General features: G+C 33.1%; 1 protein-coding gene across 4 annotated transcripts in view; it reads right to left on the bottom strand.

Annotated features, from left to right (window-relative positions):
* The window catches only part of LOC118274661 (flotillin-2), a 287,597-nt gene that overhangs the window by 12,823 nt on the left and 257,377 nt on the right, over positions 1-17,397 (bottom strand). The window contains exon 1 of one of the 4 annotated variants that reach the window (XM_035592303.2): positions 11,811-11,976. The exons of the other annotated variants lie outside the window; for them this stretch is intronic. The gene's annotated coding sequence lies outside the window, so the exon portion shown is untranslated. Of the gene's footprint in view, positions 1-11,810; positions 11,977-17,397 lie in introns of those variants that run through there. 4 annotated transcript variants of the gene reach the window in all.

Raw genomic sequence — 17,397 nt, 5'->3', positions numbered from 1 at the left:
GCTGCGCGACGATTCTCCATTAATTTACGTGAGTAAACCGCAATTTTTAGTTAAATTGATAGAAGTTTTAAAGTTGTAGTAATAATGAAATCATAGAATACACTAGCCCTCTCGTCCTTGTATCCACACAGATTGCGAATCCGTGACAATACATACATTAGCGTCCAGCACTTACCATTCAACGTAAACTTTCCTTCAAGTTATAACTATAATAGTAAAGTTTTAACGAATTTAAGCCGATTCTCGACCAGGCGACGGGAATAATCCGTCGTAATAAATTCATATAATCCATCAAAGCAGGTTTTAATAAAGTTACATGGCGTCCCATGTTACATTTTACAGATAGATGTTCAATAATATATATTTTTCTAACAGATGGACATCGTCTTTACTGTTTGCTTTGGTTGGATTTGTTATAACTTCTACGACTAATAGGTATTCCAAATTATAATTCTAAGTTTTGAAAACTCTACCAGTGTATTTTATTTTGAGCTGACTTACCTAGTTTAAAAATCTTTATTATTTGGACTACAATAAACGATCAAATAATTAGTTTCATAAATGGTAACCAGTACCCTTAATGCGAGTTTACTTTACGGTTGAACGAAAACGAAACGAGAGCTCCTTCAGCACTCGTACTGACCGTAAACTAAAAGTATTTTTCATTTGTCATTTCCTTTTGATATAAAAGCATCCTTCTCATTACTCTAATTCACACTAAAATAAGCACAAAGCCTGACAATTTGCTGTGAGACAAACGTTCTAATTACTGTTTGTACTGCTCTTTAATTATGCTGTTGCAATTTATGTCCTATTGCAACAGTCATTAGCATGACTATCATCTGGCTACCATTTTCTTATTTAACCTAATTCTCTACCTAAACGAAGATAGAAAACCTTTCTTTACGTATATCTTCACTTTACTCATAATGTTGCATAAAATCACGTCTTTGCTTCATCATGGTGAGTCGAAATAGCTACAGGGTTTTCCGCGCACCTGTTCATAAATCCTTGATCTTTTCTTTTTAATTACCGTAAAACATGGCAACTTTACCATATTTTGGAACAAAAATCGAAATATATTTTTAACCATAAGACGCATAGAAACCAAAACTATATATTTAGAATTGTAGTCTATCTGGCTCACTTTACCGTAATCGTCATTATATACAAACGCTTACTTTAGCCGTAGTAAAGAAAAAACAACATGGGTAAAGATACCAAATTTTTGGCAACTTTACCTACGCGCCGTATTCATCGTGTATTGCATATTAAAGAGTTGTTGAGGTACAGAGGGGTTCATCTAGGACCTCTTCGTATTATAATGCAAACAATATGAGGAAATCTATAAAGATAACGGCTACACAGACGTTCGGGAAAGTTGCCACGGGTTTCATCGTAATTTACATACAAATAATTTGTTGCGCTCGGGGTTGTCAAAAAATGAGAATTATTTTTATGACATGTATATTTAAAAAAAATATATATAAACCTTAAACCTAAAGTAAAAAAAAGCAAAAATATCTGACATAAATATTGTTCCCTTTTAAACTAAATTAAGTTCTAAAATTTTAAGTATTTATGTTTAAAATTGTAAAAAAAGGCTACAAAATAATGTTTAATCTTTTGACTTTTTAATTTTTTGACTTCACTATCTAATTTTAACATTACTTTCGTATACTTTTTATATTGTCTAACTCCGATTTATCTGCGGTTTTGTTTCATGTGAGCCATTTTGGCTCTAAAACAAAAGGTATTATTAAATACATTATAACTTATCATCCAGGATATTCACTATTATGCTGGGAAATTTAGGTATTCGAAAATGGTTACATACACACAAACAAGAAAAAAACATTTATTGCCAACCCTAACTGTAGGTAAAGTTGCCACAAAGCAGGCCGTGGCAACTTTACCTAACCTGTGTCAACATTACCGAAGCGATTATTTATCAATAAATTAAAGAAAAAGCAATTGCTGACATTACAACAGTAATCCCAACTATATTATACATTCAAGATCAAAATTTCACTCACCTGTGACATATAATTAAGGCTCTGTGAGCACAATTTAGGAACTACTAACTTTTAGCACATTTTCACGCACTACACTGTGACGGCCATTACTGGTATAATAACAGTCTTGCGTCTACGCAAAATATAGTAAATATTTCCTTTTAATGTCTAAAAAATACTACTATTACAAAACAGAATTCTAATGGGTAGATTTTTAGATAAATGAATTTATACTGAATACCTATTGTATGGTAAAGTTGCCAAGGGTCCGGTAAAGTTGCCATAGTTTACCGTACTCATCTACTGTAATATTAATCATTCTTTTTTTGATAATTTTAAGAGGTGGATGATAAATAAAACTGTATAGAATACGGAAAATAATAAAGTATATTGAGCTAAACTTTTACAAATACAACAGGAATTGTTGCAAAAAAAAAAGTGTAAGAAAAATGTTGCCAACCTAACAATAACAATTATTGAAAAAAGAACTATACAACATTACAAAATAAAGGTTGCGTTCTCAATTACCAACATTTTTGATAACCTATTTCTAGCTGCCTATTATTCTTTCAGTCTTATGAAAAGAATCCATCTCAATAGTTGTTTAGCATCGCATGCAATAAATCGATCTTTCATCATACATACTACATACATGATATTTAAAGACCCATTATATTATTATCTGCTCCAAATACATGTTCTTGACATAAGGTTAATTTCTTTAACTGCCCATAGAGAACTGTTGTTACGAAATTATGAACCACCTTGACACATATTGCTTGGAAACGCCATAGTTTATTGGATCACTTTTCTATCATCGTATTACATTGTTCTATTTATTGTAAAATAATACTTTTTTGTCTTTAGATTGGTAAAAATATTGAGTTAATTTATAGAAAATGTGCATATTAACAATATTTCATCATTAACAGCCAAAATACTTAGGTTTCCTTTAAAGGTTTAAAACCTTTCTTTAAAGGTTTGCCTATAACCCTATAATTGAAAGACAGTAATAAGAACACCGTAGGGAGATAAAAAGTATCCTGCTACTCAAGTCAAATTTCATAAAAATTCAGTACTTTCAGCGTGATTAACGGCAAAACATCCAAACATCAAAAACAAACAAACTTTCACATTTATAATGGCGATTTAACCTAATAAGAACAAAATAGCAATTTATGATAATAAATAAAATAAGCCATAACCAAGAAGGGTATACTAACTAGTTTAAATCAAGGTACGTAATTTGTCAAATCCCAACTAACTGGCCAGTACCTAAGTGGTTATGGAAGTAATTAAATAAATGAAACTAGAACAGTTTTGCAGTCACACATTATAAGTCAAGGGTAAAAAGATAATGTCATATGTTACGATGCGGAAGAATTGAGTATGAATACATAGAGTCAATAGTAGGTACAATAGTGATTCACTTATAGTTGAATTGAGTTGAATTTTCTAGACCACTCCGTTGGCTGACAGACGCAATCATATCATGTCGGCTAGTGAATTATGTTATTCTGAATGCTGATGTCCAATTTCTTGGTGAGACAGTGTTAATGTTGCATTATCTGTTCTTTTTTTGGATCTTGGGTGTTCGATTAAGTATCTATAACTGCCACGGAAAGTTTCAAATCGTAGGGACTTCTGGATGTACCCGGTCATTCTTAATGTAAATTAATTTTATTATAACTTTCGTGAGACATATTAAATTAATTATTTATTAAGTGTGTCACGGAATGCTGCTCATGAATGTGAGCCTCTAGCATGGCTTGAAACTAGTCGAGTACCTCGTCAAACAGTTACGTGTGTCAGTCGATAACATAATAATAAATTTTAATTAATTTAATTTTCAATAATAAATTTGATCAACAGCTTTGCTTGTCGGCTATTCGAATTCGAATTGTTCGAACACAAATGTTTATCAGTTTCCAAATAGCGTTTGATCCTATTCATCCATTTCTCAAGGAATTTCCGCAATTTCCATTGTTTTGGTAAAGCAGATTGCACATATTAAGCTAGATACTGTTCTAAAACTTCTAGACTCTGACTCTTCTATCTAGTTTAGTTTTTCACGAGCCTAACGTCATTTCTACTTACATACTATATTATATGTAAGCTTATTCATCGATACAAGACAATTTATAACGCACTATCTGCTATCCATTGAGATAGTATCTATTAAAATGCACATAAATCAGAAGAACAAAGAAACTAGGATTAGTAGATGCGTAGTAAAGTCGATCGCATTCCGTGTCTATCTAAATCTGCGTCAGTAAGACATTCATTTGAAAGTATTATCTTTACACTTGTTTGTTTGTATATTACCTTACTTCGACTTTGCTAAACTACTGAATCTTTTTCGATATTACTTCCCAAACTTGTAATTTAAAGGATTTTTTTATGATAATGCCATCGATATTTAGGAAAACTGTGAAGTTTTCCTATTACATTTTAAGTTTTGGAAATTGTCTAAACCCAATTGTATTTGGCTCAATGATTGATAACTTATAAGATGTGCCCAAGGTTGCCATAATCGTAAGATATAAGTAACAAAGTATTAACACGTAATTATTTTTTGCAAATGTAATCTAAACAATAGCCAATGTAGCGTGTGGCCTGATCACCAACACTCTTAAACGGTAGCAGACGTAAATTGAATACAAATGAGTTTTTAATTCAAGTTTTATGTTGTTGCAGAAGTGCGCTGCGGTACTAAAGTACTACATTATCGGTTAAAAAGTAATTGTTTTGCGAATTTGTATTAATATTTTTTTAAACAATAGAATGTATTTTTTAATCGTCTCGCCTTTTTATCTCTGAATAGGTAAGCATAGGTGTACTTTATGGCATGTAATGCCAGTTGCCACTATACAATGTACTGACTTTTTACAATTTATGTTATAAGTGCTATGTAAAAGGGAGTGAGCCTATTGGCATATACCGGGCACATCTTTAGACTCCGAGCTATTACTGAGAAATTTTTAAAGGTCAAAAAAAGCTCAGCAATAACTTGCCCGACTCGGAAATCAATCTGGGACCCTTTGCCCACTCGGCTAACGAGGCAGTCAATAGAGCGTATCAATCTTTAACCGATAGTGACTGTGTCAGTGATCAAAGAGATTCCGCGTCTGATCCTATGTCGGGCTATGTATGTAGAAATGAATTCGGGGTCTGAAATGGTACCCAATGCCAATATATGAGTATTCAAAATATATAATTGGAGTATTCAAGATAGAATTTATGCAAAAATACATATAGTATCAAACCTATAGGTACTAAGCAAATCTCCCGAGAGATTATTTTAGCATTTAAGATAATAGTGCTGAATACCTATCTCAAAGGAATTGAATAATTCAATAGTGTTGACCTGAAAGATTCCCATTTGAATCCACTAAAATTCTGCATAGAACAACGTGTGCAAAGACATTTTCAGTGTCCTTTTGTGTAGAATCTTTGAAGTAATTTTTCAGTAGTCTGAAATAGTGAATACATTAGCAAATTGAACGCGGTTTGCATATTCTTTCGTAGACATCCGTTTAAGTATGCAAATTGTTATGCATTTCATTATAAGATTTAATTACCTACTAGCTGTCTTCACCAGTTTTGTGAAGATTAAAAATAGGAGAAGACAACGTGTACTTTTCTTGTTCAGAGTAACTTTAGATTTTTGAACATTAGGACAGTCAGAAATTGGAGACAAAGCTTTTTTTTATTTATTAAAGGACTCTATCTCTCGGAGACAATACCGCTCAGTGCCGTTAAAATCATAAAACCTTATAAAAACTAAACTAAATAGCTACTAAGGGTCTACAATACGTCTCTAACAGTATAGACTACAAACTTATGGTCTACACATCAACGTGTATTACATTTTTGCTCTAGCACAACGAAACTTGGCTTACTTTTTATAGGAAGTTGGTAATTTGGTTGGTTCACTTAGTTTACAATTTATTTAAAGAAATAACTGTATATTATTTCATAATGTATATAATAATATATTACGATTTAGGTTCTATGTTGACACAGGCTTATAAACATCCACCTGCATTGAACTCGTTCATCCGTGATCATGGCGCTTGCAACAGTGCCGAAATATCGGAAACTCATAGAAATAGAAAAACATGGTAAATATCCCGTTTCAAGTTCTAATACTAGTGTTAGTGTATTATTTATTTAAGGAAATGGCCGTATATTATTTCATGTACACAATAATATTACGATTTAGGTTTTACGTTGACACAAGAGGTTTGTAAAGAAACCGGCGTAATTAACTCGTGGCACCTTACCGATATTAATATTCATTGACCAAAAAACTGGATAACACAGACAAGTTAGGTAAATATTTTTTGCAAATTGTAGGTACCGTTAAATGCGGAAATTATCTCACGCCGTACTAGTAGTATTAGACAACCTTGACACGTGGTCAGAATGCGTAATATTATGTACTTACTAGAGTACAGACAGACAGAGAGACATACTTGTGTTACGCTACGCCAAAGGTACGTTTATTAGCTTGAGTTTCGTTTAAAATACTGCAATTAGTTTCAATGGACAAAAAATTCTTATTGAGCATGTTTATACACGGTGTAATAAAAAGGGGGTATACATATCAAGTGCACGGTTTCTAGACTACATAACATATCGATACGAGGGGTTTTAAACTCATGTTTTCATGGAACTTTATTAATTTTTCCAACTTTTTTTTTATTTTTCATGTGACTTAAAAGATAGGTACTAGGCGACCAGATTTTAGAAGAAATGTTTCGTAATATTAGCGAGTGCCCCTGTAGTGTTGTGATACGTTTGTAGGATTTATAAAATCAAGCACCATGCGACCAAGTATTTGATACCAATTTTTTTAAACGTATTTTTAGCTGAAACTTTGTGTAGAGGTTCTATTCAATCTGTATTCTTCAGTGTTTCTTGGTGTATATGGGTATTTTGTTACATGCTGTATATTTACGTAACCTAAACTGCCATTTGAAACGATTTTGAACTTTATGCTAAAATTTTAAGCTTGAAAAGCGACTAATGGGCGTCAATAAAAATATTTTAACGGTTGACGTTAGGTAATAAAGGGCTAAATTTTAAATGTAAACGCCTATGGTTTATGTAGGTACGTTTTATTTTTATAATGTTTTTAATATGAATTTCATAGCTATTGGCACATAACGTAAGAAGTAAAAATAAATGGTTATTAGCTTGGTGTAGATGAATAAGCTAACAAAATGTATGATTTTTATCTCCGAAAGGGTAAAGAAGTGAGCCATTACCCGCCTACAATACCATACAATGGCATGAATCACTTAATTTGCATTTGTTACGGCGAAGTAAATAATAGGTACAAGAATCCCTTAGGTACGTTATATTGGATGTGTTACCGTCTAATGAAAAAGGCTTATTATTGCTTTCTTCAAGATGTTGGTCGGAGAGTCGGAAAAACCCTTCTTAATTAGACCCTTGTTCGGCAAGTATTAAGGAGGCTTAGGGTATTTACCAAAGCATTTGGAGTATTAGCTCCTTGTCGAGTGGTACAATCAAGTTACCCCAATTATCTCATTTCTTTACTACATTTCCAACTTTACTGCTTAAATAATAAGCTTGAAATTGTATTGCACATAAAAGGGTAGTTTGACGTGCCAGTGTCTGCACTTTTAGGTAAAAACAAATTCCTATGCATGGTAAGGGAGTTGCATTATGCAGGGATAAGCCTCTATGAATATTCAAATCGGTACCGTCCCGTAAGACAATTGATCTCCTTGCCTAGTACCGTGTCTTAGACAGGTATTTACAATGGTCGTGACAAAATAGTGATTTTAATTAACGGAGTTTTACTGTAAAGCTTCTAAAGAAAAAATGTAAAAATTTAATTCATTAAGGTTCTCAGTAACTTTAATTAATGATTCAGTGCTATCAGAATTCTATGAAATGTGCGGTTCCAACAATTCGCTTTGGCGACATTCAGAAAGAGCAGGGGTGGTCACAAATGATTCCTCTCAGCCATCATTTATAATCACAATTAACAATAGGGGCAAAATCAAATGGCTTTTCCCGACAGTAAAAATTATTATGTCTTTACTTCATGACTTGTAGTAACGTAAGCTGAGTATAATCCTTGCCCCTAAAGAAGTGAGCCGATTACCCGCCCACCATACCATCAAATGGCATGAATCACTTAATTTGCATTTGTTACGGCGAAGTAAATAATAGGTACTAATGTAAGCCGGCTTTATTATAGGAATTACGATGTATTTTATTTGTTTGCAAATATACCTAATTACCTATGTATATTCTATCTACAACTGTCTCCGATCTGATTGTAATTAAGTTTTATTGGATTTTCGGATCGGTTTAGTTATGTTCTGAGTATCGTTCTATTATTCCACTATAATAATATTTATTACTAGCTGACCGACAAATTCTCCCCGGACTTTTACAAATAATTCAAGACCAAAATTAGCTAAATCAAGGACTTTTCGAGTTTTAGCGAGACAAACGAACAAGAAATTTATATTAAGGTTTTTTATATCTATAGATGGTTATAAGGTGATGTGCAGAGGAATACATTTGTGACCCCTGCTCTTTCTCTGGTGTCGCAAAAGCCGATTGTTGGGACTGCCACATTTCATAAAATTCTGGTAGCACTGAATCATCAAACAAGTTACTGAGAACCTCAATGTCATTATATTAAAATACATTATTTTATTTAATAAGTAATACAGAAACAATATATAATAAAAAATGTAGAGTAGTATTTAAATTACATGTATTTATTTTATGAATAAAACCTGAATAGTTATACAAACCTCTTTTAGAATATTTGTATAAAGACGTCTAGACCCAAGACAGCTGTTCATTTATTTTAAACCTAACAATAGCCTTCGTGAAAGGGCTGACTGAAAGTGAAAAGGGCCATTTTTTAAGCAAGGAAGGGTTTGTGGGTTTTCAGCAATTTATTAGCAGAAATTAATTAAGATGGTGGTTACCTGTATAATCTGACGGCTCTATTACTTTTAATGAGGAAAAAAACGTAGTCAAACGCATTTTTTCTAACTGGTGGGTTAAGGTAGATTAATATATAGATTATATTAAGTATTTAAAAAAAGTATAGTTGTATAGGATTGCGTTTTTTCGTTCATGTAAAGGTGCTCCCACACAGCAGTTATATAATGTTATACAACATTGTGTAACATTTATAATAGCATGTAACATACTCTACAACCACTGTTAAAATTTGTTTAAACACAAATGTTATTGTTACACATTGTTGTATAACGTTATATAACCGCTGTGTGGAAGCACCTTTAGGAAAACCTTGATAAAGCTATGAGATGGAAAAAACCACTTACTTAATAAAAATATGCCATGATACGCACTGGAAAATATATTCATGTCTTTCAGTTGATGTAAATACAACCGTCAATGATAGAACAAACGAGAGATATTTATTGTTCAAAGAATTCTTGATAGAAATAGGTAACCTGAGCTGTTATTTAAAATCACATGAATTCATTCATATTTATGAGTATTTCTAGACTATTATTGCAGTATGATTTTTCACAATCTACAATGAAATATTGTAAAAAGGAAATTAATATTAAACCCTGTAATAACATTACAAAATAGCACGCCATTTCTCCCGCCTTTTTCTATTGTTGCTGTCAAAGTGACAGCTATTTCTTTTTTAATTTAAAGGTAAATGTCGATGGCGAATACTTTTAGTCGCTTTTAGTATTCGGACTGCTTGCTCGAACCTTTTTTGCTAATTACTTGTAGCCAAAGAGTATGTCGGTCGGGCACCGCAACCAATCGAGAATGTTTCCGTTTCATTACAATGTTGTCAATATGTTTGACAGCTAATATTGATTGGTAGTTTGAAAGGTCATACAATTGCTCCCCATGTACGTATTGTACGCTATTATTTTGCAATAGATTGTAGCTACGCTGAGCACTTATTAAAGAATTACTTCTATTATTATTAGAAACGAAAGAAAAAAAGGTTGAATGTAATTTATCAACACTGTAACAATGAATCGTAACTAAGAGTGGCAAAATGTATCTTAAGCTTTAGATTAGACTTTTCTTGGTACACTTTTTACTCAAGTAACTTCAATAACAAAACCTTTTACAATAAGTAAACCACTCCAGAGAATACACAATCGTACATTACATACATATTATGTACGTAGGAACCTTAATGCCTTTTTATAGTCCTATCCATAGCATAACGGATAGGTTAGCTGAAAAAAATTTTTTTAATCGGTACAGGGTATCCCCAAAACAATAGCACTCTAATTTTACACGCACGTACAATACTAGTTACATTAGGAGAACTCTTTTCGTACAGAGTAATATTAAATTACAGTGAGTAACATCACATGTGCCTTGGTTCCTAGGGAATAAAAAAAACTAAAATTACTCAACAGGTGTGGCTGGGCAACTGGCTGCCGCGCAACGGGTAGCTTTTCGATTCCACTCACGGAGCAACTCTTTGTGTGATTACAAATTGTTGTTTCGGGTCAGGGTGTCATGTGCAATGAACTCTATGTTTGTAAACGCACCCACGACACAGGAGAAAATCCTAGTGTGGGGCAATTTAAAAAACAGTGAAAAAAAAAAAAAAAAAACTCAACATAATGTTCAGCATTTTAGTCTCTGAAGAGGTATACTAAAGTGCAAAACATATCATACAGTTTAGTCTACTTTTATTAGTTATGATTTCCATTTAATAAGTGAGGGGAGGGGATTACCTATTGCAATACATATTGGGCATAATTCCGTGATATTACTAAGAACATCCGAAATATTGAGAAAAATCCTATTATATGGACTTTTCGATACAGTCTAGTATAGTACGTAACTCATATTTAGGATATTTAGAATATTTTACGTACTAGGTATATGCGGGTTATGCAGGTACGCTACAGCTTAATTACTTATATACAGGAGCGTAGCTAGCGTCGTATCTGCCGTATCAATTATACGGGGCCCCCGGGCTACGGGGGCCACACCAATATTATAATTAATTTCAGAAATAACAAAAGTCCAAATAACCAATTCGCGTTTAAAAGTTGACAGCAATTACTGTCATCATAAGGGGACCTAAACAACAAACATCTTTGAGATTTACATCATCGTCATAATAAAATAAAACAACAAACAATTTTGAGGTTTGAGAGACAGGGCGGGAAAAATCATTGAGAGATTTTCCAGCCCTCAAAAACAGCCCCAAAACTAAATGTATACGGGCCCCGCCAAGACATGCTACGATATTGCTTATATATAGTTATTATAACATACGATACCTGTCACTAGTAAGCGTTACCTTTAATTATAACAAATGTCGGCGACAAGGCGATAAGTGACAACTGACGGCTTCTAATTCTGATTAATATGTCATAGGTAAGCTTTGATGACGGGTCATTTGCAAGATACGCGATGTCATTTGATATTATAATCGTTTTGTCATAATTGCGTTCAGTTCAACGTTTTTCAGTTGTCTTTTAATAAAATATAATTGATTGAGTTTGATTAATTTGTAAACAAATGAAGTCTTTGACTGCCAATGGAAAACTGTTGAAGGCAAATTGTCCGCTAATGTCGGTCACCGGTGACCACCACGGCGTTCAATGTGTTAATGATATGCAAGCCATAAAACATAGTTCATCCATTCAATTTTAAAGATGACTTGAAAAGCGCTCGGAAGTCAAAGCTCTTAAAAGTCACCAAAAAGGTTTACAAACATCTCTAGATCCAATAACAAAACACAGCTACTCCCATTGTCCATACATTTACCTCTATACCCTATATTTCATAAACAATATTGCATTTCATACAAAAACGCGCGAAACGTTCGCACTAATCTACGTAAGGTCCCAATTTTTAAATGATATAAGATTATTTTATATTTTAATACACGAACTCCTTCTTTACGAAGGCGGTGTACTGCGAGGGCAGCGTGACCCGCCGCTCGCGACGGCCGCGGCGGGACTGAGACCGGAGACTCCGTGACTCCGAGCCTGCGATGCCGCGATCCCAGAGAGCCCACAATCCTCGTTAATATAAAAAGAATCCTCCCTTACGATGGCAGTAAATTTACACTACTATGTTAGAGAAAATATAGTGATATTAGTGTAAAACATAGTTGACAAGGAATGTAGTTCGATATTTATAGGTATTTTGGTGTGTAAAGAAATAAAACGCGCCTGATATTTTCTTCATAGCAAGAAAATTAAACGACGGCGTGCATTTTAGTGCTCGTTGAATTTTCACAGGGTGAGATGTGAATATTTATTATGATATTTATAAACTGATTTGTGTTTCTGAACGCGAATTTAATATGGAAATAATTATCTTGAAAATATTTAAACGAAAATAAAAATCTAAATTAGACACATTCACTAATATTTATCAATATTAAAATATCAATCACAAAGCCGATATTAGACAGGTATGCGAAATTTTTATAATCAGCAATAAATGGAACGTCAAACGTGGAAATATAACGCTTTAATAGATTATCAGAAGAGGTCGGATATTAATATTGATGGGCGATACCACTGAGTCCACAGACCAATATCGGAGAACGTTACGGAGACCCACTTCTGTACACATAGGCGCCGATTACATTAATACAAAATACCTAACATGGCGGCATGAACGCGCCCTTACAGTAAAGACGATTAAATTGTTTTTCAGGTCTTTGTAAAATACATTAACATAGAAACTAGTGAGATTCAGATTATAAATATGTAGATAGAATAGAAAGCTTTGCTACATTGATAGATGTTATGAAAATAATATGATATCAATAAAATAATTAGGATCTGGTTGTTAGAGTAGGTTTGCATTAAACTAGGTAAATGAATTGTTTTTCCCAATTTTATTCAGAATGCATTTCATTACAGACATAAAAAGAACATAAATCCTCTTTTGAATAATAATATTTTGGAAGCTGGCGGAAAAACCCAAAAAAAACGTTGGCAACGCCATAAGAATAAACAAAAACGAATTTTATTTTTCTTTTGTGGCATTTGGCAACATTTTGCATAACAATCAGCCAGTTTTTATTATAGGTTTTTCCGATATGACGTCGATGAATTTTCTTCTTACCTACCATATTATTACAAAAAAATACCCAAACTTCCTTTTAAAACAATTTCAAAACACATAAAATATTTGTGTAACATTGACACTGGCTGGAATTCCCTAAAAATATTGGTAACGCCATAAAAAACAAAAAAAACTTACTTTATTTTTATTTCTGGCATTTTTAGAAATGTTTGAATGATAACCAGCCAGTAGTAAGCCTGTTGTTTTATTGGGTCATTCATAATACTCCAAAAATAATTATTGATTTCATAATAACTTTTTTTTAACACAATCTGTGAATGTACCAATCATATTGTCTTTGAAAAAGTCAATAATGTAAAATGGCAGGCTAAATATGCACCTAATTAATCAGAATGGAGAACAAAAAGTAGAAACATAATAACAATAGAGCTATTCAGTTAGAAGTGCAGTTATACTCTGCCTGGAAACTAATCTAGCCTTTTATTCTGAAACAATGTGAACAATGTTTCGGTCTGAGTCTAGAGTTTGAGCTAACTCACGTAGCATTAGTATTTCTAGCTTTTGTCATGAATTGTATTGTATCATTTAGGTATTAACCGTATTTATTTGGCTTTATTCGAGTTTAATTTATTTCATTGTCAACGTTTTCGAAAGTTTTAAATAATTGTACATTCTGTGCTAAAGTTTGTTTAAGGGTCGGTTCTTATCTGACGTAAAATACGTCGATCGTATAATCGGTCGTTTTAACGTATCATTGGTTGACGATCAAATGCTTTTCTATACATTTATCTGTTCTGGCGTTACGTGACCGATAATACGCGACGCATGTTCCATCAGATATAAACCGACCCTAAATGTACGAATAGCTTTTTTCACTGACGAATCAAAAGTATCAAAGTAATCTATGTACAAATTTTTTCTTCAATCTCATCATAAAATTCTGTTCAAACCGTCAATTAAGAAACTCTTTTACAAAATATGACAGCGCGCGGACTCAATAGACAAACTTGTGAAGAAGGCGCGCCGGGAGAGAACTAATTAAAATCAATTTAGCCGCAATCTCAGCGGGTCGGTAACTCGGCCATGTTGTAAAGGCTATAGGCTAGACATTTTAGGTCAGGATAGGGCTTGTTGTACCTAGTTTTGTACCTTAGAAAACCCTTATTTATTTTATCTCACTTTTCCAAGCGCTTGGAAATTTGCTGTTGTGAATTCCTGCTATTTTGAGGCGTCTTCGTTTCTTTTAAGGTAAGTTTGCTATAACTATAGGACACTATTAAGTTGTTATTATTACGTATCGTACTTGTAGAGATTTATATTATGTAATCACCATAATATTACATACTTATACAAGTAAAAAAAATATTATCATCTCTAGATACGTGCACTACTAAACTTAAGAGACGCCCAATGAATTTCAGATCAATCGTTTGGAAGCTCCCTGCAACGTTTATCGGGTCGTTTATACAAATAAAATGTATGTAGTAAGTATCTATTATAATATAATCACAACTTATCAGGTAAAAAATGGGTTGTTGCAAAACATTGTAGTTGTATATCTCGAAGTCGTAGTCCCTTTAGCAATGTGAAAGAAAGACAAATACTTAAGCACAATCACACTTTCACATTTTTAATACTTATTAGGAACGATTGGACTTCGGACTTGCAGCAAACAAAATATATGAAATGTAATGAAAGGTTAAAATATAATAAGATAATAAATAAATAAGAAAAAAAAACACAATAGGACTGTGTGTACTATTTCACTTATTTTATTTTAAATTAAAACCTAGAAAGTTCCATCACGCGTTCGTCCGATAAATATCAACTTTCAATTAATATTTTACTGGCAGTAAAAACTGAAATCTTTTAATAGTCTATTGTTCATATAGAGTTTTATAGTCTGTGGATTGCGCAGACTCTTATTAGAACGTCTTTTACCGTCCGCCAGACAGTTTGTATTGTGGCGCGGAAAATTGCGTATCTTTGTAGTCACAACGACTATCATCGTGTCCCATTTCCATACAGCTCACATTCCCTTTTACAGGCTCTGTTGTGTAATCGTTATGATGATATTATTTTAATTTATATGTTGTTACTTGTTCATATAGATAATACAGAGTATCAAATAAATATTAATAAATACGGTTGCATACGCTGTAGTGTGTAAGCATTCATCTACTGTTATGTCTTTTATTAATTTACTCAAAATCTGTAAATTATTTTTTACAATCACAGTTTCAGCAAAATCCGCCCTATAAAGCTTTTATAAGACTTATGACGTCAAAACTTCTATTTAAAATTTTTTTCTTTTATTATTTTTATTTATATTTCTAGATTTATATTTTCTAAGTTTAAAATCCAGAGCCAATGGCGCAGTTCAGTTATTCAATATTGGAACATCGAAAAAAGAACTTCAAAAAGCCAAGCTGTCACACGGTACAGCCAAAACTAAAATTCGAGAATATTAAATTTTCCGAATAAAATATTGACTATGAAGGTTGCTAGTTAGACGAGTCAGCCTCAATCACTGTCATTGTACAAGTTCCTTTGCTTGTTCAGCGAGACGAATACTAACTGACTAAGTTTCCAGCCGTTTTCCAAAACTGAATGTTTGAACGAACAACTTTTTTTAGTCTGTGTCTAATGGATTTCAATAGACTACTTAGGTACATACTATGTTTCACTGTCTATGGTAGATCTTTAACCCATTCGGATTTACTGGCTCGAAAAGCAGGAGTTGGAACGGGGTGGTTTTTAGTCAGTAAGAGTCTGACACTCCCTCTTGCCTCGCCCAAGGCGGGAGAAGTCATTGGATGATTTTTCCCCCTTAAAAAAACCCTTTAACGCCTACCACATATTTCCGTGTCCCTACCGCTCGTGTCGTATTGCTGCGATAGAGAATATACATGACTTTTTCTCTCTATTCACACGATTGCTCCTCCACTTAGTGTAAATAATTTCTAGTTGTTTTGTAGCTACGTGCTAGGGGCACAATAATTGTTTATTAACTTGGCGCTCAAAGGGGTTAGTTATAAACTACCAAATTCATGAGATTGTTACAAAGTTATAAAATTAATGTAATAAAATAATAAATAATTAATACTTGTAAGAAACAAAGAAAGCTGTTAAAGAAAAATATTTACTACTGTTCATTTGTTTCATGTTTCGATTCATAATATTTCAGAACCATTTTAAAATTATTCATGTTATTTTTAAATGCGTTGTTTTTACAAACAGCTCGTAGCAGAATGAAAGCAATTGTTTGTATCGGAAAAACATTTTTCCTGATATTTTCGGTTGGCGGGTTAAATAAGATCTCCGATGTAGATAGGTCACATTTAAGGCGGGAACCATTTTTTTTGGAAAACAAAGCCTTGTTACCTTTTTATCTGTTATAGGTCTCATATTTAACCTTTTGTGTTTTAACCAGAAATTCCGAATAGCGATGAAACTTTTATTCCTTAAGTTTACAGACACGTAAAACAATTATACGTAGAATTCATAACATTTTTTTTTTTTGAGTGGGGAAAATCATCCAGTGACTTCTCCCGCCTTGGGCGAGGCGAGAGGGAGTGTCAGACGCTTACTGACTAAAAATCACCCCGTTCCTACTCCTGCTTTTCGAGCCGGAGCCCCAGTAAACCCACTAGGTAGTCCGCAGCTCCGGATAGAATTCATAACACTACATTTATTGTAAGTAGAGTACAGTAATTAGATCTACATTGACCACATAATTGATTTAAGTTCTATAAGACGTAGCTTACGTTAAAAAATTACAAGACCGAGAAATAAAATCTAATACTTCCATCACCATCACACACCATCTAAGAGTCCAAAGTGATACGTGGGGTATCACTATTAAAGCCTTTGTCAAAAATAAAACATAATTCTTTACCTAATAGAATTATCTACTTAGAAGCAATAATACTATTACAATCTTCCCTCTCTATCTAACACATGTCTTCTCTCTCATGTCACCCTGGAGTATTTACTCTACGCTTTTATTTACTAGTGGCCAGTCAGTGGCCAGTACATAAGCCATTTATTTACGGTTCAAAGAACAAAGCAGTATTAAATAGGTCGTCTAGAACAGGAGCACATAAGCCCTAACTAGGTATGGTAGCTGTTAATATTTTATTCTTTTGTTAATAATCTTGAGATAGTTTAGCTATTATTTACTATTTACGGTAAGAAAAGGGGTCGGGCTTAATAATTGTAGTACTGAAATTAAATGAATTAGGATAGTTTTCAGGCTGTAGAGGCCTTTCAAATTTAAATTTTAATGTCAATAACGTTGTTAAAATTC

The sequence above is a fragment of the Spodoptera frugiperda genome, chromosome 11, assembly GCF_023101765.2.
Source record: "Spodoptera frugiperda isolate SF20-4 chromosome 11, AGI-APGP_CSIRO_Sfru_2.0, whole genome shotgun sequence".
In the NCBI taxonomy this organism is placed as follows: Eukaryota; Metazoa; Arthropoda; class Insecta; order Lepidoptera; family Noctuidae; genus Spodoptera; species Spodoptera frugiperda.
This window is presented reverse-complemented; position numbering and strand designations above follow the sequence as displayed.